Source organism: Dromiciops gliroides, chromosome 5 (assembly GCF_019393635.1).
Source record: "Dromiciops gliroides isolate mDroGli1 chromosome 5, mDroGli1.pri, whole genome shotgun sequence".
In the NCBI taxonomy this organism is placed as follows: domain Eukaryota; kingdom Metazoa; phylum Chordata; class Mammalia; order Microbiotheria; family Microbiotheriidae; genus Dromiciops; species Dromiciops gliroides.
Window position 1 is genome coordinate 181,646,450 of NC_057865.1, and position 21,155 is coordinate 181,667,604.

Genomic DNA, 21,155 nt, shown 5'->3' on the forward strand with positions numbered 1-21,155 from the left:
CCTGAGTTCAAATCTGACCTCAGACACTTAACACTTACTAGCTGTATGACTCTGGGCAAGTCACTTAACCCTCATTGCCTCTCAAAAAAAACCAAAACAAACAAAAAACCCTAATATATGTCTACTATACAACTGATTATTGAAATAATTTAATGTAATAGATTATTTGCCTTAAAAGAAAGCATTTGATTATGTATATGTGTTCATATTTCATTTATATGGTATTTCATGTGTGCAAATGTGTGTTCTGTGTATATAGATGTTAAAGCAAACCACATTAATCAAATTATTTTGAAGTCTTTCTAAAGATAAACACCTCCTTAACATCTTGCTCCTAAATTGTTATTTTTCATTGATATCACAATTGCCATGCTGTATACCACCATTCAAGAAAAGGTAAATTATTGCCCTTGTGTATCAGTATTTTAAGGTTACTAAAGTCTAAACTTTTCCAACCTTTTTTAATGCAGAAACTCCTGTTGGAGATCAAACAGCACAAAATATTATAACTATTATCAATATGTAATACTTTAATTAGTACTTAGCAATTACTACTTAGAAAGTATAAACTTAAAGGCCTACATGCCAAGTTAAAGTGCGGGGGTGCGGGGGAGGATTGGTATGCAACATTTGTTTGCAGATAATTGTATACTTAATGAAATACAAAAGAGTATGGATCAATTCTCTGCCACTTGTGTTAATTCTGTCCTGACAACTAACACCAAGAAAACAGGTTCTCCACCAGGCAGCACTATACCGTCCATACATGAAACCATTGTTTAGAGGCACTATGGATAAATTCACTTAACTTGGCAATATACTTTCCAGGGACATACATATAGATTATGAGGTTGATCATGCATTGCCAGAGCGAGCTCAGTCTTGGGAAACTCCAGAGCAAAGTGTGGGAGAAAAGAGGCATTAGGCTCTATATAAAATGTTATCTATTACTGTTGTTTCAATAATGAACCTCATAGGTTTAATTTTCAGGAAATCTCTCTTTGAAGTACTATATAGATGTAGTTTACTATAAAAAATGATGAGCAGGATGCTATCAGAACAACCTGGAAAGACCTACAGGAGCTGAGTGTAATGAGAAATATGTATTGTAAACAAAATAACAGCAATATGGTAAGATGATCTGCTTGTGATTGTCTTGGTTATTTTCAGCAAAGCAACGATCCAAGGCAACTTTGAAGGACTTATAAAATGCAATCATGTCATCTGAATACAAATTGAAGGATTTTTTGTTAGTTCCTTTATCTTAAGTTTTGTTTTTGTCTATTTTCTTTCACAACTTGGCTGATGTGGAAATGTTTTGTATGAATACTTATGTATAACTTATATTGAATGGCTTGAGTCTTTGGGGGGGGGGCTGGAGAGGGAGGAAGAGCATTTGGAACACAAAGTTTTAAAAATTGTTGTCAAAATTTGTTTTTACATGTAATATATTAGAATAGACATTCTAAATTTAAAAAATGGTATACAGAAGTTGTGCTGACTTTCATGTTGTAAGCCTGTGAAACCTGTGCAGTATACGAGAAACATGCCAGGCAATTGAATTTCTTTAATTTTAATTGTCTTAGGAAGATTCTGAAGATCACCTGGCAAGATAAGGTACTGGACACTGAGGTCCTTTTTTGATCTAAACTGCCAAGCATTCAAACTGAACACAACTCTGATGGGCTGGCCACATTGTTCGAATGCCAAATGTATGTTTACTTAAAAGATTATTTTACAGAGAACTCACATAACACAAGCTCTCACACAGAGGTCAGAAGAAGCATTATAAAGACACTTTCAAGGTCTCTCTGAGGAACTTTAGAATTCATTGTGAGATATGGGAGCTGGTGACGCAGAATAAATGTAAATATATACAAATTACTTGGAAACAAGGTAGGTTTTGGGGGGAAAGCACTATTGATTAGAAGAAACAGTAAAGGTTTCATCCAAAAGATGATACTTGAGCTGCATCTTAAAATAAGATAGGAATTCTATGAGTTGGATATAAGATGGGAGGACCCTACAAGCATATGGGATGGTCAGTACAAATCATGGAAATGGTTAATGAAGGATTGTGTGAGGAATAAAGAGAAGCCAAGTTTGGCTAGATTGAAGAGTATAGAAGGGGGAGTTATACACAGTGAGTCTGGAGAGATAAGTAGGTTGTTAAAGGTTTAAACAGCTAAACAAAATTTATATTTTATTCTAGAGAAAATAGAAATTCACTAGAGTTGGTTGAATAGAGGAGTCACATTGTCAAATCACGTCTTCAGAAAATAACACATTGGCAATAATGTGGAAGATGGACTAAAGTGGTGACAGACTTGGAGCACAGAGACCAGTTGGGAATCTGGTACAATAACCTAGGCAAAAAATAGTGAGGGCCTAAACTAAGGTGTCGGTTGTATGAGTGGAGAAAAAGGGTTGATGCAACAGATATTATAATGGTAGAAACAGGAAGATTTGGCAAATTACCAGATATGTGGGGTGAGGGAGAATGAGAAGTCAAGGAAAATTCTGAAGTTACGAACTTGAGAGCCTTGAAGGATAGTGGGGACTTAGAAAAAGGAAGACAAAAAGGCAGGCGGGGGTGGGGGGAGAGTCTTTGGGGTCCTCAATCTTTTTTGTGTGTGTACTGGGCAGTGAGGGTTAAGTGGCTTGCCTAGGGTCACACAGCTAGTAAGTGTCAAGTAACTGAGGCCAGATTTGATCTCAGGTCCTCCTGAATCCAGGGCTGGTGCCTGGGGCTATGGCGTGGGGGGTGGGGGGAGAGTCTTTGAGAGGAAAGATAAAGAAAATTAAACTTGTGGGAAATATTGATGTGATTTTAAAAATCCAAAGCTGTATATATATATATACAAAAATCTATATCTTCAATGCCAGCAATATCTTAGCAATGACAAATGGCTGAGTTCTAGAATACCATAATCTAAGAAAAATTATAATTAGAAATAAACTAAAAGCTAATAATGATTTATGGTAGACAAGTAGGTTGTAATGCAATAACAATAATTACTAGTTAATTAAAAATAACAAGAGACATTATCAAGAACATACAAGCCTGGGAAAAAAGTATTGGCTAGACATATAAGAATGGGAAACAACAGATTAACAAACCAATTGGTATACTGGTAACACCAAGATATTAAGAAAACCAGAAGATTTCTAAATCAATGTATTGAGTTATGTATGTACAATACAGTTAAGAATCCCCAGGATTGACCTATTTTCAATCAATAAACACAAAAGACGTGTAACAGCATATCAAATAGTTCTAAATAAGAAAGTTTATTGACATTGATCTTTCAGTGTATTTATATTAGAAACTGTATAAGCTCAAACATGATCAAAGAAGTTTTTAAGTAAAGAGGTAGGAACTGGACCTGTGATTTAATTGCTATAGGCAACTCTCAGGTGAGGAAATTCTCTCTGCCAATGAAGATTGACCACCTCTCAAAAATGCATATCCTAAGATAAAACTTTAAAAAAAGTTTTATCGATTACTTTTTTAACATTAGTATAACAGCCTTCTCTCAATAACCAAAGTTTTATGAATTAACATTCACATTTTACAACATCACAAGCCTTGATTCAAAGTGAAATATACTTATCCCATAGCCATTCCATCACCACTCTCTTCAGACCAACAAATATATTCATTTGAGTGCTTAGCTATTAATACCTGCTTGCTATAAAGATATTTTTACAATATATCACAGAAGAGACAGGATATAAAGCATTTGCCACAAATGAGGGAAAATGCTTCCAGGGGTTTGAAATAATTTTCTTATACAGGAAATCCCTTTTCCCTTCCCAGGTCCAGGTGAAAGAATACTTGATATATAGTAATCTTTCTTTGAGATGAAATACGCATCTCAAGAAACAACAGTATTTTATTTCAGTTCATCTAAAATGCAACTACTTTTTAATTTGTAACTTTATTGCCACTATCCAAGGCCTAGCCATCCTTATAGAATAAATTCTTCTTCTTAATAAAATTCTACACTACAGCCTTTGGCTCATAGTATGTTACACTGGACTCACTTCCAAGGAAAACAAAATTGTTGCCAAACATAGGATTAAAAAAAGTTCATGGGATAAACAAAATGTTGTAATGGAAACAAAAGGGCTTTTCCAAGCACAAATATTTTAATAATACTATGAGAAATTAAGAAAATTAAAAGTATGTTTCTGTAGGTAAAATATTTTCTCACCACGAATTTCAAAAATATTTATTGTATTTTTTGCTTTTTTTTTTTTGGCAGCATAGTGGTTAGAGGGCTACACTTGGAGTCAAGAAGACCTGAGTTTAAATCCTTCCTCAGATACTGTGCAACCCAGGAAAAGTCATTTGAACTGTTTCCTCATGTGTAAAGTAGGCATGATGATAGCACCTACTTCACAGGATGTTGTAAAGATCAAATATCATTATTTCTTTGAAGTGATGTGTAAATCTTTGGTGTTCAGTCACTTCAGTCATGTCCAACTCTTCATAAGAGCATTTGGGGTTTTCTTGGCAATGATACTGGTATGTTTTGCCATTTCCTTCTCCAGTTCATTTTACAGATGAAGGAACTTGGTCAAACAGGGTTAAGTGACCCTTGCCCAGGGTCACACAGTTAGTATTTGAAGCCAGATTTGAATTCAGGTCTTCCTGACTCCAGGCCTGGTGCTTTATTCACTATGCCACCCCATTGCCTGGCTGTGTATATACATGTCATCCACCATCATCATCATCATCATCCATCAATCAATCATCCATCATCATCATCATCGAATTTTTGAAGTTTGTTTTATCTGAAAGAAATTAGTTTTCTAAGGAAGAATATCTCCATATCCAAGAGTAAAGGACACTAAAGAGAAGTGAAATTTAAGCCCCAAATAATATCAATATGTCATCACTGAACATAATATTTTTGAAAAGTGGTAAGTAGTAATTGTCCCTTGTTGTGCTCCTCATATTCCCTTTAAAGACCAAAGTCTTAAGAAAAGTAGAATAAGGCACCAGACCATATGATATCACTAAATTAATACTGGTGTTAAAGAGATGAGGCTTTTGCTACGGTGCGTGTTTGGGATCTCTTCCAGACGCTACATAGTTCCAAAGGATTCCAGCATGACCTTCCTCCTGCTCTGTTTTTAATGCTGACCACTGAATATAATGCCAACAGTATATTCTTTTTTTTTTTTTTAGTGAGGCAATTGGGGTTAAGTGACTTGCCCAGGGTCACACAGCTAGTAAGTGTTATGTGTCTGAGGCCGGATTTGAACTCAGGTACTCCTGACTCCAGGGCCGGTGCTCTATCCACTGCGCCACCTAGCTGCCCCCCCAACAGTATATTCTAACCTCATAATAGCACAGCAGGATTTTCATAAGGAACTCTCTCCTAAAAGATAAGAAAATCACAGGAGTTGGTTGAGAGATAGCTGATTATAGAATATTAAGCTTACAGATTTTTTTTTTTTTTTAGTGAGGCAATTGGGGTTAAGTGACTTGCCCAGGGTCACACAGCTAGTAAGTGTTAAGTGTCTGAGGCCGGATCTCAACTCAGGTACTCCTGAATCCAGGGCCGGTGCTTTACCACTGTGCCATCTAGCTGCCCCAAGCTTAAAGATTTTAAAAACAGTGTTTCTTTGTTTGACTAAAAATTCCACTTTTGATAAAGAAATTGCCCTAAAGGTAAATTGAGTCTGAACAGGTACTAAGCAGGGCACCAAAAGTCCAACAATAGAAGGAGATGAGACCACTGCAAAGATGCTGTAAAGAGGTAAAAAAATATAAAACCTCATAGCATAAGGAAGTTTTCCATGTCCAAAGATAGGTGCTAAAGAATCAGGAAGATAGAGTAGAGAAAAAAAGTCATTTACCCACTGAGAGTTCAATTATATTTGGATGCTGGGAAAAAGAAAATGTGTGAGGATATCTTCATGTGCTTCGGAGTGGAGTTCAATAGATATTATGTCCCTAAAAGAAAAGAGTTAAGTTGGATTTAGGGCTTACACTTACCACTTTCCTTGGCTGGGTAACACTAAGTGGCTATGATAGGACCAGCATTTCCCTGATATTGCTCCTTTGCTCTCACGTCCATAGGGAGGCTTCATCTAAAAGAAAATCAAGCTGCCCCCAAGACCTGGTTGGCTTATATGATCAGACGAGCTTCTCTCCCCCCCGCCCCGCAACCCCTGGGGTAATGAGGGTTAAGTGACTTGCCCAGGGTCACACAGCTAGTAAGCATCAAGTGTCTGAGACCGAATTTGAACTCAGGTCCTCCTGAATCTAGGGCCAGTACTTTATCCACTGCTCCACCTAGCTGCCCTTAGCCCAGCTTTTTTTTTTTTTTAACACAGCTTCCTTCTTCACCTCCCCCTCAGAGGGAAGGCCCAGGACACCCTGGAATGTTAGTGACTTCGTGATCATCTAAAGGTATAAAAAATCTTCTCCACATGGAATATAGGCCACTTAGACTTGGTGGATATCTAAAACCCATGTAAATAATCATCTTTGGCCCTGCTGTCCAGATGGATCTCCATACAGAAATAAGGGTATCTGTATCCAGAAGAGCTAAGAGCCATTGAATCCTTGTTGCCTAAGGTTATTATATTGGACAAAGTAAGCCTAGTTATTTTAAAAGTTCAAGGATGTGGGCTTACCTCATTTTGTACAAACATCAAACTTAAAATAAAAGGGTGATGGCATTAGAGCCTCACCTCTGACAGTGACAGATAAAATTACATAAGGTGTCCGTATCCTAAGTGTCCAAATTATTTTACAGGCCTGGCAGTCGTGATTACAAGACTGGGAGATGGCAAGTACTCATCCTCAGAACCAAAGCAGCCTGATTTATAAAAGGAGGCAATTAGACAACATTCCCTTTAGTGTCTCTTCCAGTTCTAAAACTCATTAATTGTAATATGACACAGAACTTCTAACAGTATGTTCACAAAATCTCTTACTCCTTGAATCCTCTGGCATTCATAAAGACTCTGGTCACAAGTTGGGCAAAAAAAGATACTTACAAGTACAAACACATTTGTATTGCCTCAAAAATATCTTTCACTCCACCAAAGTACAGTGATTGTAATGATCCTGGTTCTCAAAGACTATGCCAGTAGAATACAAACTCTGGCAGATTCTACCATGCTGGAAAAGCTTTGAATAGAGTCTTAGTGATAAGTGGTGTCTTCTATCCAAACTACAACATAATTAAAAGACAATTAAAATATTTATGTTTTTTTGAAAAAAATGTTTAACTTATGGAATAAAACAAGCATTTCCATATCAAAGTACAACAAAAAAGATGATTGGACATGAAACTGCAAATCTACTATGCACAATTTGCTACACCTTTCAAATATACAACAAAATTGTCTTGTAAATTTTTTCTTCCCTCCCTCCCACCCTAGAGATGTCTCCAATTAGGCACAAATTGTGTGTGCACGTGTTTGTGTGTGTGTGCGCAAAATTATTTTATACATACTTCTATTTATCAATTCTATCTCTGGATGCAGGTGGTATCTTTCTTCATATATTTTTTGTAGCTAATTTGGATATTTATGATAGTCAAAATGACTTATTCACACAAAGTTGTTTTTAAAACAATACTGCTGTTACTGTATACAATGTTCTCTTGGTTCTTCTCCTTTCACTCTTTATTATTTCATGCAAGTCTTTCCATGTTTTTCTAAAATCACTGAGCTCATCATTTTTATAACATAGTAGTATTTCATGATAATAACATACCACATATTCAACCATTCCCAAATTCATGGGCATGCCTGAAATTTCCAGTTCTTTGCCTCCACAAAAGACAAAATGTTTTAAATGACCTCAGAAACTCAAATGAACAGCTAGGTGGTATAGTGGATAGATCAATGGGCCTAGAGAGAGAAAGATATGAGTTCAAATCTAGTTTCAGATACCTATGAGAAGTGTAACCCTGTTTGCCTAAAGCATACACAAGCAAATATTATTGAGTATTGAGTGAGATGATAAAAGTTTTCATTCTAACAAGAGGAACAATGGTATATGAGAGTTATAGAAAAGGAAAGGAAAAGAATTACTAAGGGCATCCAAAATGAGTAGGGTTAGGAGTGATCAAATGAAACTAAGAAGAGGAAATCAAAGTTAGTTCACAAGGTATTACAGAAGCCTGACCATGTATGACATTTAGTCTGGACTACACCTCTGAATACACAAAGGAGCCTATGCTTATCTTGGAAGGAATGTGAACAAGGCAACATGAAATGTCTTTTCCTCCTCTGGGTTACAATTCTGGTTTATTATATAAAATCTTCACATGAAGTACAAACATAACCTAGAGATCTGTCAGCATTTCAAAATCTTGACCTTTAAAAAACAACTATAAAAACAACAACAAATAGCATAGAAGATGGATATAATCAATGTATATAAATGAACAAAGCATGGGGGGCAGAGGAAGTACTTGATGTGTTGCAGGAAATACAAAATATTTATGATTTGTGTGTAGAATTCCTTTGAATATAATCATGAATTCTAACTCAAAATATGAAGAGGGAATTATATGAAATCAAAATTTCCTATAAACTTTGATCTCTTATACATCTCTCTTTTTTCCTGTATTTTAAAATATTTTTATGAATTCTCTTTCTTTTGAATTTCTGTCACAAAAAATACAATTAAAATAAAATATAATCCCTAACAAATAATGTGGGGTCATTCAAATCTGAAAATGTATTCACTGATAAATCATACCTCAAAATCACCTCCCTTTCAATCTGCTTCTTTTTAAATTGCCTAATGAAAGTGAAAAATTGGAGATGAGAAAGGAACCCATGTTTATTAACTACCTATCATGAGCAACCCGATTTAATCTTCACAATGATGCTCCTATTATTATTTCTATTTTACAGTTGAGGAAATTGAAGCAGAGAGGATTAAGTAACTTTGAAAAGGGTTACACAGGTAGTAAATACATAAGGCAGGATTTGAAATCAGGTCTTCCAGGCTCAGTGCTATATTCACTGGGCCAACTAGCTGCATCATATACAGATACATACCATATGTAGTTACAGTTTCCCTGTTCAAATTTGTCCCGAATCCCTGATAAATGTTTGATCATCACTCATAAAAACAAAACAAAATGCTGCCCTTTGTAATAAATATATAAAAGATTTATGCTAAACAGGAATGATTATACTTATTCTCTAGAATTTATAGCTGAAACAGGAATCATCAAAAAATACCTTATTACCTTGAATAAATTCAAGTAACTCTTCTTGCCTAATCAAAATTGGTCTTCTATATATAAAGGAGGCAGGGATTGATCAGGGGAGTTTCCTACCAGGTCTTTCTATCTGATCAATCACCATGCCCTCTAGATGTATGGGCATTGCCATTGACCCTGAATGACCCCTGGGATTTGCCTTCTACCCTGCTTTGGGATTTTATGGCCCATCAGAACTTTCTATTCACCATCTAATTGAATTCTTCTATTTGTTTTGGCTCCCATATCAGAATGGGAATACTTTGAGTAGGGACTTTCTCACTTTTTTTGTTAGTATCCCCAGTACTGAGTACATATTATTTTCATTTATTCATTTATTCCCCCAATCAATGTAATGAGGTTACAAGCAATGTTCCTCTGTTGGGATGTTTCTGATTACCTCCCAATAGAGAATGTGGGTATGGACACAATCAACTAATAACTGATTTCTAAGACTCAGGAGGATGGACTCATCAAAGCATATGCTCTTCTCCAGAGTTAATGAAAGCAAGTCTCTCATACCCTTCTCACCTTTCTCATATCCCTCATGTCTCCTCCCTCATTTCCTCTTTTGTAAAAAACAGACATGTGGGTGCCCATTTGGCCCAAGAAGTATATGCTAGATGTGGAGATTTCTTCACAGATGATTAATTTCTTTGTTTAAATACAGCAAGCACCTTGGAGAAAGACAATTATCCTCACAGTGTCTGAATAGAATCAGTTCTACTTGGAGAGTAAAGCTTGTGAGTTGTTCAAACATACACTCTTTTGAAAGAGTATTACTTGTGAAGATGGCAGAGAGGAAACAGCAAGCTGCCTGAGCTCTCCTTCTGTTCCCTCAAAAAGAACATTAAATCAAGCCTCTGGACAGATTCTGAAACTACAGAACCTGCAAAGAGACAGAGAGACACAGTCTTCCAACCAGAGATAATTTAGAAGACTTCAGGAAAAGGTCAGTCTGACTTGGGCAAAAGGGAGGCCCACCTCAGGGCAGCAGCCCAGTGCCCTGTGGGCCACAGCCGAAGAACTGAGGCCCCTGGAACCTGGTTCAAAAAATATGGTGGCCAAGAAGGACAGTGGAAAAACCTACCCGCACGAGCCGAGAGGGCAAGTTGCCAGCAGTAGGGCCATGAACAGGATAGGCGCGACCTGGCACACAGACGCAGGGCACTTAGACAAGAAGTGCAGGGGGGCTAACTGCACCCACTATAAAGGCCTCAGAGTGAAAAGCCGGTCACACAGCACCTATATGCCTGCACAAGAAGCCCAAAACAGGGACCTTGGTGCCCCCAGAGCAGACCTCAACTTAAAAAATAAATAAATAAGCTGCAATAATGAGTAAGAAGCAAAAAAGAGCCCTCTCCATTGAGAGCTTCTGTATCAATAGGGAAGAAGCAAACACAAACTTAGATGAGGATAATACCCTCAAATTGCCTACATGTGAAGCCGCATGAGGGAAGGTGAATTGGTTTCAAGAACAAAAAGCCTTCCTGGAAGAGCTAAAAAAGGATTTTAAAAATCAGTTGAGAGAGGTAGAAGAAAAAATGGGGAGAGAAATGAAAGCAAAACAAGAAAACTATGAAAAAAGAATCAGCAGCTTGGAAAAGGAAGCACAAAGATTGACTGCAGAAAACAATTACTTAAAAAATTCAGCTGGCCAAATGGAAAAAAAAAGGTGCATAATCTCACTGAAGAAAACAATGCCTTAAAAAATTCATTTGGCCAAATAGAAAAAAGGTGCATAATCTCACTGAAGAAAACAATGCCTTAAAAATTAAAATTGCACTGTTGGAAGATAAGGAATCCATGAGACACCAGTAATCAGTCAATCAGAATCAAAAGAATGAAAAAATAGAAGAAAATGTGAAATACCTCATTGGAAAGACAACTGATCTGGAAAACAGATCCAGGAGAGACAATGTGAGAATCATTGGACTGCCTGAAAGCCATGACCAGAAAAAGAATCTAGACACCATATTCCAGGAAATTATTAAGGAGAACTGCCCTGATATCACAGAATCAGAGGATAAAATCATCATTGGAAGAATCCACTGATCACCTCCGGAAAGAGACCCCAAAAGGAAAACTCCAAGGAATATTGTAGCCAAATTCCAGAATTATCAGGTGAAGGAGAAAATACTCCAAGCAGCCAGAAAGAAGCAATTTAAATATCATGGAGCTACAGTCAGGATTGCTCAGGACCTGGCAGCTTCAACATTAAAGGACTGCAAGGCTTGGCATATGATATTCCGGAAGGCAAAGGAGCTTTGATTGCAGCCAAGAATGTGCAGCAAAAATGTGCATTCTCTTTTAGGGGAAAAGATGGACATTTAATGACATTGGGGACTTTCAATTTTTCCTGGTGAAAAGACCAGAACTGAATAGAAAATTCGATCTTAACATATAAGACTCAAGAGAAGTTTAAAAAGGTAAACAGAGGGGGAAAAAGAAAGGTTACTCCATTAGGTTAAACTGTTTATATCTCAACACGGGGAGATAATACTCATAACTCTTAAGAACTGCAAATGTATTTGGGCAGAGAGAAGGACATTACACAGAAGGTATAAATATAAATTGTCTTTGATGTGATGATACAAAGAAAACTAAGGGGTTAAAAAGGGAGTCTATGGGGAGGAGAGGAAAGGGGAGGTGGAATGGGATGAATTATATCATATGAAGAGGTGAAAAAAAAACCTATTACAATAGAGGGAAAGAAAGGAGGGGTGAACATTGTTTCAACCCTACTCTCATTAGATTTGATTCAAAGAGGGAATAACATATACATTCATTGGGATAAAGAAACTTAGCTCATTCTTTAGGGAAGCAAAAGGGGAAGGGAAAGCGGGGGACTGATAGAAGAGAGGACAAAAACAAGGGAGAAAAGGGTAAATAAAAGAGAGGAGGGTGATTAAAAAGGGAGGGGAGATTGGGGGAGGCAGGGGTAAGAAGTAAAACATTGGTGAGGAGGAATAGGATGAAAGAAAGGGGGAAAGTACAAAGGGGGTAAATAGAATGGAGGGGAATAGACAGTCAGTAATAATAACTGTGAATGTGAATGGGATGAACTCTTCTATAAAATGGAAGCGAATTGCAGAGTGAATTAAAAACCAGAATCCTACAATATGCTGTTTACAAGAAACACATTTGAAGCAGAGAGATACACACAGAGTAAAGATACAAGACTGGAGTAGAAATATATTATCTTCAGCTAAAGTAAAAAAAGCAGGGGTACCAATCCTTATCTCAGACAAAGCGCAGGCAAAAAATAGATCTCATTAAAAGAGATAAGGAAGGAAATTACATCTTGCTTAAAGGTACTATAGATAATGAAGTAATATCAATATTGAATATGTATGCCCCAAGTGGGTATAGCATCCAAGTTCTTAAAGGAGAAGTTAAATGAGTTACAAGAGGAATTAGACAGTAATATTATACTAGTGGGGGATCTGAATCTCCCCCTCTCAGAATTAGATAAATCTAGCCAAAAAATAAATAAGAAAGAAGTGAAAGAGGTGAATAGATTACTAGAAAAGTTAGACATGATAGATGTCTGGAGAAAATTGAATGGGGATAGAAAGGAATATACCTTTCTAACAACATTGAGTGTTGTTCTACTGTGATGGACTATATTCTTCTCACCAATGCAATGGCACAGAAGAGTTCCAGGAAACTTGTGATGGAAGAGGATCTCTAAATCCAGGGGGAAAAAGAAAGAAGAAGAACTGCGGAGTATAGATGCTAAATGAACCATACTATTTCTTTTGTTTTTGATGCTGTTCTTTTTTTTATTTCTATTTTGAGGTTTTCCATCATTGCTCTGATTTTTTTTCTCTTATAACCTGACTAATACAGAAATAGGATTACTGTTATTATGTGTGTGTATATATATATAACCTATATCAGATTACCTGCTGTCTAGGGGAGGGGGGAGGGGAGGGGAGGGAGGGAGAAAATCTGAAATTGTAAAGCTTGTATAAACAAAGGTTGAGAACTATCTTTACATGTAATGGAAAAAAAAATACTTTATTAATTTAAAAAAAAGAAGAAATGCCTGCCTTGGTTTCTCCTAAGGGGCATCACTAACCCAAAATAATTAGGAAATGGAAAAACATAATGCATTACAATAAATATTAATGTACAAAATGATAAAAGAAAAGAGAGGCATGGGGAGGCAAGGGAAACTTCTCATCTTAGAGAGGAATGATTATTCCCAAATGCATGTAATGCTCTCCCAACAGAGATTTGTAAATTGGGGTTGAATTGGAAGTTACCTTTTTACCCTCAGATTAAAAAAAAAGCTTCAGGGGCAGCTAGGTGGTGCAGTGGATAAAGCACCGGTCCTGGATTCAGGAGGACCTGAGTTCAAATCCGATCTCAGACACTTGACACATACTGGCTGTGTGACCTTTGGCAAGTCACTTAACCCTCATTGCCCCACCAAAACAAAACAAAATAAACAACAACAAAAAAACTTCTTCAAAAAAGGGAAAATCATTTATGGTTTTTAGGCCATCAGACAATCCCCTTCCAATTAATTCTGAGTATAGAAAGATACTAGGTAAGTTGTATACATGCAGATATCTCAAAAAAAATTTTTTTAAAAGGAAACAGCATAGTACTGTGCAAAGAAAGCGTTAGCTTTGGAGTCAAAGAGGAGTCACTGAAATCCCATTTCTGGGGCTTCCTACCTTTATGACCTTGAGCAAGTCACTTAAGTACTTCTTGTGGCTCATTTTCCTCATCTGCAAAATGAGCAGGTTGTACAAGGTGGACTCTAAAATCTCTTTCTATCTTTAGATTTGTTATAGCCAAAATAAACACTGATGAGCCCCAAAGATGGAGGAGAGGGACTAGAAAACAGAATTAGGCACTTGACACTGATTGGAAAAAAAAATCCTTACATTCTGAACAAGCCCCAAGATATAAGCTTGGCCCGAATACCCCTTGCCTAAGGACTCTTGGTCACACAGAGACACAGAATGGGATCTGATCTCTGGGCTGACCCTTAAATATAATTTTCTTCTTTTGGTTCATTGCCCTCACCTCAACTTACTCCAAGAAAATCTTTTAATATGGCTTACATTTGGCTTGAATCTAGTTTTCCCCAAGTGTGGGTAACTGAATCCTAAGTCACATACCTGCACTGGGACATAGTGTATATGAGTAATTCAACCTTTATTTCACTCCACAGAAAATTCAAAATTTGAAAAAAGACTCAAAAGAGCCATTCTAACAGATGTAGAAATACATATGGCTCTCAGAAAATCCATCAACTCTCTTTGAAAGGGACCTGAACTTAGGCTTGTTAGAAGGGCAACTTTTTGACATACCTAGTTGATCCCTAGCCCTGTCATAGTGTACTACACAGTCCATCACAGGACTGTAGTGTTTAACCAATACTTAGATTTCTCCCATAAGGAAAATAAAATCACCTTGGGGATGCTGAACAAGTAATACTCTTTCTTTCTTTTTTTAAAAATTAATAAAAGTATTTTATTTTTTTCCCATTACATGTAAAGACAGTTCTCAACTTTTGTTTATACAAGCTTTCCAATTTCAGATTTTTCAACCTCCCTCCCTTCCCTCCCCCCTCCCCTAGACAGCAGGTAATCTGATATAGATTATATATATATATATATATATACATATATATACACACATAATACCATTAATCCTATTTCTACATTAGTCATGTTATAAGAGAAAAATCAGAGCAATGATGAAAAACCTCAAAATAGAAAAAACAACAGCACCAAAAACAAAAGAAATAGTATGGTTCATTCAGCATCTATACTTCACTGTTCTTTTTTTTTTTTCTTGGATTTGGAGATCCTCTTCTATCATGAGTTCCCTGGAACTCTTCTATACCATTGCATTGGTGAGAAGAATATAGTCTATCGCAGTAGATAAACACTCAATGCTGTTGATACTTTGTACAATGTTCTTCTGGTTCTGCTCATCTCACTCATCATCAGCCCACGCAAGACCCTCCAGGTTTCTCTGAACTCCTGCTCATCATTTCTTACAGCACAATAGTATTCCATTGTATTCATATACCACAACTTGTCCAGCCATTCCCCAATTGATGGGCACCCCCTCAACTTCCAATTCCTTGCTACCACATAAAGAGCAGCTATAAATATTTTTGTACATGTGGGTCCCTTTCCTCTTTCCATGATTTCTTTGGGAAAAAGACCCAATAGTGGTATTGCTGGGTAAAAAGGTATGCACAGCTTTATCGCCCTTTGGGCATAATTCCAAATTGCTCTCCAGAATGGTTGGATCAGTTCACAGCTCCACCAACAATGCATTAGTGTTCCAATTTTCCCACAGCCTCTCCAACATTTATTATCTTCCTTTTTTGTCATTTTAGCCAATCTGATAGGTGTCAGGTGGTACCTCAGAGTTGTTTTAATTTGCATCTCTTTAATCATTAGAGATTTAGAGCATTTTTTCATATGGGAATAGATAGCTTTGGTTTCTTCATCAGAAAACTGCCTGTTCATATCCTTTGACCATTTCTCAATTGGGGAATGACTTGGATTCTTATCAATTTGATTTAGTTCCCTATATATTTTAGAGATGAGGCCTCTATCAGAAGTACTGGCCTCAAAAATTGTTTCCCAGCTTTCTGCCTCCCTTCTAATTTTGGATGCATTGCTTCTGTTTGTACAAAAATTTTTTAATTTAATGTAATCAAAATCATCCATTTTGCATTTTATAATATACTCTATCTCTTGTTTGGTCAAAAACTGTTTTCCTTTCCAAAGATCTGATAGGTAGACTATTCCTTTCTCTCCTAATTTACCTATGGTATCACCTCTTATGTCTAAATCGTGTATCCATTTTGACCTTATTTTAGTATAAGGTGTAAGATGTTAGTCTATGCCTAATTTCTGCCATACTATCTTCCAGTTTTCCCAGCAGTTTTTGTCAAATACTGAGTTCCTATCCCAGAAGCTGGAGTCTTTGGGTTTATCAAACACTACATTACTAATGTCATTTACTACTGCATTTCCTGAGCCTAGCCTATTCCATTGATCTACTACTCTATTTTTTAGCCAGTACCAGATAGTTTTGATGACTGCCACTTTATAGTAGAGCTCCAGGTTTGGTACTGCTAACCCACCTTCCTGTGAATTTTTTTTTTCATTATTTCCCTGGATATTCTTGATTTTTTGTTTTTCCCAATGAATTTTGTTATTATTCTTTCTAGCTCTATAAAATAATTTTTAGGTAGTCTGATTGGTATGGCACTGAATAAGTAAATTATTTTAGGCAGTATTTTCATTTTTACTATATTAGCTCTGCCTATCCATGAGCAATTGATATCTTTCCAATTATTTAGATCTGATTTGATTTGTGTGAAGAGTGTTTGGCAGTTGTGTTCATAGAGTTCCTGGGTTTGTCTTAGCAAGTAGACTCCCAAGTATTTTAAATTATCTACTGTTACTTTAAATGGAATTTCTCTTTCTATCTCTTGCTGCTGGACTTTGTTGGTCATGTATAGAAATGCTGATGATTTATGTGCATTTATTTTATATCCTGCTACTTTGCTAAAGTTGTTAATTGTTTCAAGTAATTTTTGAGTTGATTCTCTAGGATTCCTTAAGTATACCATCATATCATCTGCAAAGCGTGATAGTTTTGTTTCCTCCTTGCCTATTCTAATTCCTTGAATTCCTTTCTCTTCTCTGATTGCTAAAGCTAACATTTCTAGGACAATATTAAATAATAGGGGCGATAATGGACATCCGTGTTTCACCCCTGATCTTATTGGGAAGGCCTCTAATTTATCTTCATTGCATATAATACTTGCTGATGGCTTTAGGTAGATACTGTTTATTATTTTAAGGAAAGCTCCCCCTATTCCTAAACTCTCCAGTGTTTTTATTAGGAATGGATGTTGTATTTTGTCAAAAGCTTTCTCTGCATCTATTGAGATAATCATATGATTTTGGTTGGTTTTCTTATTGATGTGGTTGATTATGTTAATAGTTTTCCTAATGTTGAACCAGCCCTGCATTCCTGGTGTAAATCCCACCTGGTCATAGTGTATTATCCTGGTGATCACTTGCTGTAATCTCCTTGCTAATATCTTATTTAAGATTTTAGCATCAATATTCATTAGGGAAATTGGTCTATAATTTTCTTTCTCTGTTTTTGCTTTGCTTGGTTTTGGTATCACCACCATATTTGTGTCATAAAACAAATTTGGTAGAACTCTTTCACCTATTTTTCCAAATAATTTGTATAATATTGGAATTAATTGTTCTTTAAATGTTTGGTAAAATTCACCTGTAAACCCATCTGGCCCTGGGGATTTTTTCTTAGGGACTTCATTAATGGCTTGTTCAGTTTCTTTTTCTAATATGGGTTTATTTAAGGATTTTATTTCCTCTTCAGTTAACGTGGGCAGTTTGTATTTTTGTAAATATTCATCCATTTCATTTAGATTTTCAAATTTATTGGCATACAATTGGGCAAAATAATTCCTAATTATTGATTCAATGTCCACTTCATTGGTGGTAACATCACCCTTTTCATTTTTGATACTGGTTACTTGGTTTTCTTCTTTCTTTTTTTTAATCAAATTAACGAATATTTTATCTATTTAATTGGTTTGTTCATAAAACCAGCTCTTAGTTTTATTGATTAATTCTATAGTTTTTTTGCTTTCAGTCTTATGAATTTCTCCTTTGATTTTCAGGATCTCTAGTTTACTATCTAATTGGGGATTTCTAATTTGTTCTTTTTCTAGCTTTTTAAGTTGCATGCCCAATTCATTAATCTCCTCTTTCTCTTTTTTATTCTTGTAAGCATTTAGAGCTATAAATTTTCCCCTAAGCACTGCTTTGGCTGCATCCCATAGATTTTGGTATGTTGTCTCATTATTGTCATTCTCTTGGATATAATTATTGATTGTTTCTATGATTTGTTGTTTGGCCCATTCATTCTTTAGAATGAAATTATTTAGTTTCCAATTGATTTTCATTCTACTTTTCCCTGGCTCTTTCTTACATGTAATTTTTATTGCATCATGATCTGAAAAGGATGCATTTACTATTTCTGCCTTTCTACATTTAACTATGATGTGTTTGTGCCCTAATACATGGTCAATTTTTGAAAATGTGCCATGTACTGCTGAGAAAAAGGTATATTCCTTTCTATCCCCATTCAATATTCTCCAGACATCTATCATGTCTAACTTTTCTAATAATCTATTCACCTCTTTCACTTCTTTCTTATTTATTTTTTGGCTAGATTTATCTAATTCTGAGAGGGGGAGATTCAGATCCCCCACTAGTATAGTATTACTGTCTAATTCCTCTTGTAACTCATTTAACTTCTCCTTTAAGAACTTGGATGCTATACCCACTTGGGGCATACATATTCAATATTGATATTACTTCATTATCTATAGTACCTTTAAGCAAGATGTAATTTCCTTCCTTATCTCTTTTAATGAGATCTATTTTTTGCCTGCGCTTTGTCTGAGATAAGGATTGGTACCCCTGCTTTTTTTACTTTAGCTGAAGCATAATATATTCTACTCCAGTCTTGTATCTTTACTCTGTGTGTATCTCTCTGCTTCAAATGTGTTTCTTGTAAACAGCATATTGTAGGATTCTGGTTTTTAATTCACTCTGCAATTCGCTTCCATTTTATAGAAGAGTTCATCCCATTCACATTCACAGTTATTATTACTGACTGTCTATTCCCCTCCATTCTATTTATCCCCTTTGTACTTCCCCTTGCCCCTCTTTCACCCTATTCCTCCTCACAGACGTTTTACTTCTTACCCCTACAAGGCAGGCATTTCTAATGCTCAGAAATGTGTTCATGGGGAGAAACTGGGAAGAGGAAGGATAAAATGCGTAGAAATTGCTTTCCCATCCGGACCAGGTATACTCCATAGTGTATTGGTCTACATTCTGAAAAGGGGCAAGTTCAAAGGAAGTCCAAAAGAGTAAGCTGATGTACCAGCTCACTTTTATAAACCACTGAGAGGAATAAGGGGGATTCTTCCAGCACCAGTCCATCCTCCTGACTGCCAGCAACCCCAGTCATTAAGAATTTCCTGTGCCTTCTCTCATCCAGGCACCACTAGTAAAGTCCATGGGGAGGTGGCCCTTGGACACCAACAAAGAAAGGAAAATTCTTTTGACAAGGACAACACAAATAACAGCTAACATGTATATAGTGCTTATTATATGGCAGGCACTCTGCTAAGCATTTTACAATGATTTGGTCCTTACAACAGGTCTTGGAGGAAGGTGGTGTCCCTCTTTTGCAGATGAGGACAGAGGCAAATTGAGATTGGTGACTTGGCCAAGGTCATCTGGCTAGATTTCAACTCAGGTTTTCCTGACTCCAGGCTCATCACTAACCATTAGTTTAGTGATTCAGAACTTCATCAAATTGATTAGCAACATCACCCCTACCTTTCCAGTAATGCTTCTTTCACTTAGGCAATCTTGGCAACAAGCAATATAAAGTTTCCTGGAATTCATCCTAAGCAAAAATGTAGATGAAAACAGGAAATAATGCAACATGTTTAAAATATGAGTCATTTTTCACAATTTAACAAAATGTATCTAATAGAAAAGCTTCATAAAGCATTTAATGAAACAATAAGAGGTAGAAAAAAGGGAGCTAAGCTGGATATCAAGAGTGCTAATTCTGATCAGAGCTCTGTCACTACCTATCTACCTAGCCCCTAGACTCCTCAACCCTAAAATGTACCAACTATTTAATTTCCATGAAATCTTAAAGTTACTGTAGGGAAGAAAGATAGACACTGAAAGAAAAGTTGCTAAGTCTTGATTGGGGTATCACCACTGGCTTGAACCACCTCTCTACAGAAAATTCTTAAAAACCTCCAGGAGGAGGAAGAAGCAATCATAAAGTAGACATAACACCTAAGGCTTTAGTATCTAATGGGGCTTGGTTTGATCCCTATTCTTCACGTGACTTCTTTGTAGCTGATAGCTTCTGGTGAGAATTATTTCTGTAAAGTAAGAAACTCCAAGTTCCCCTTCTCTCCCAGGATGATGTGTAGCCTGTCTTTGCTTACCTTAGCTTTTTTTTTTTTTAATTTTAGATGAAGGGACTGGAAGTTATGGCCTTGTGAGTTTCAAGGGGTTAAGAGTTCTAAGTACCTGAAGTCTAGGAGTTCGAGTCTGGTCCATATCATGTTTTGACTCCAGCAAAACAATAGTTTGGTGGCCCAATGGATGGAGTGTCTGTCTGGCTTGTAGTCAGGAAAATCTTAGTTCAAATCAGGTCTCGGACTCTTAATTGCTGTGCAAGTCACTTAACCTTGTTTGACTCAGTTTTACCGTACATAAAATTGGAACGATAATAGCACCTACCTCCTAGGGTTGTTGTGAGGATCAAATAAGATAATAATTGTACAGTTCTTAACACAGTTCATGGCACATAGTAAGTACTTTATAAATCTTAGCTATTATTATTTGCTTAGCATCAATGCCCTGAGTAGCTTGGAAGCTATCTATCTACTAGACCCCAGGGTATTGTATTTGGATGGGAAGGTGTTGGAAACAAAGATATATACAATAAGCTATGATTGCCCACTCTCCCTAGAGATGAAAGTGATATAAGGGAAAATGTGTTCCTGCTACTTGGGGCATAGAGGCAGGATATATGTATTATGGTAAGGGGATATTTTTACTTTTGTTCTTGCCATATATTGAAAGGAAATATTCTTTTGTAAAAGCAGCCAGGAATGGAGGGAAAGAACAAGAAGGGGAGGGAACAAGAGGAAGGAGATCTACTGGCATATCTTGATTTGTCCCCCAGACTGGGGACTTTAAACCAGAATTTTCAAAAGCCCAGCTGCTGCATACCTCAAACATTCCCAAGCACAGTTAGAACCAGATTAAG

At 36.5% G+C, this 21,155-nt stretch overlaps 1 protein-coding gene across 1 annotated transcript in view; it reads right to left on the bottom strand.

Moving 5' to 3' along the window:
- PDE3A (phosphodiesterase 3A) overlaps positions 1 to 21,155 on the bottom strand; it is a 361,224-nt gene that overhangs the window by 156,608 nt on the left and 183,461 nt on the right.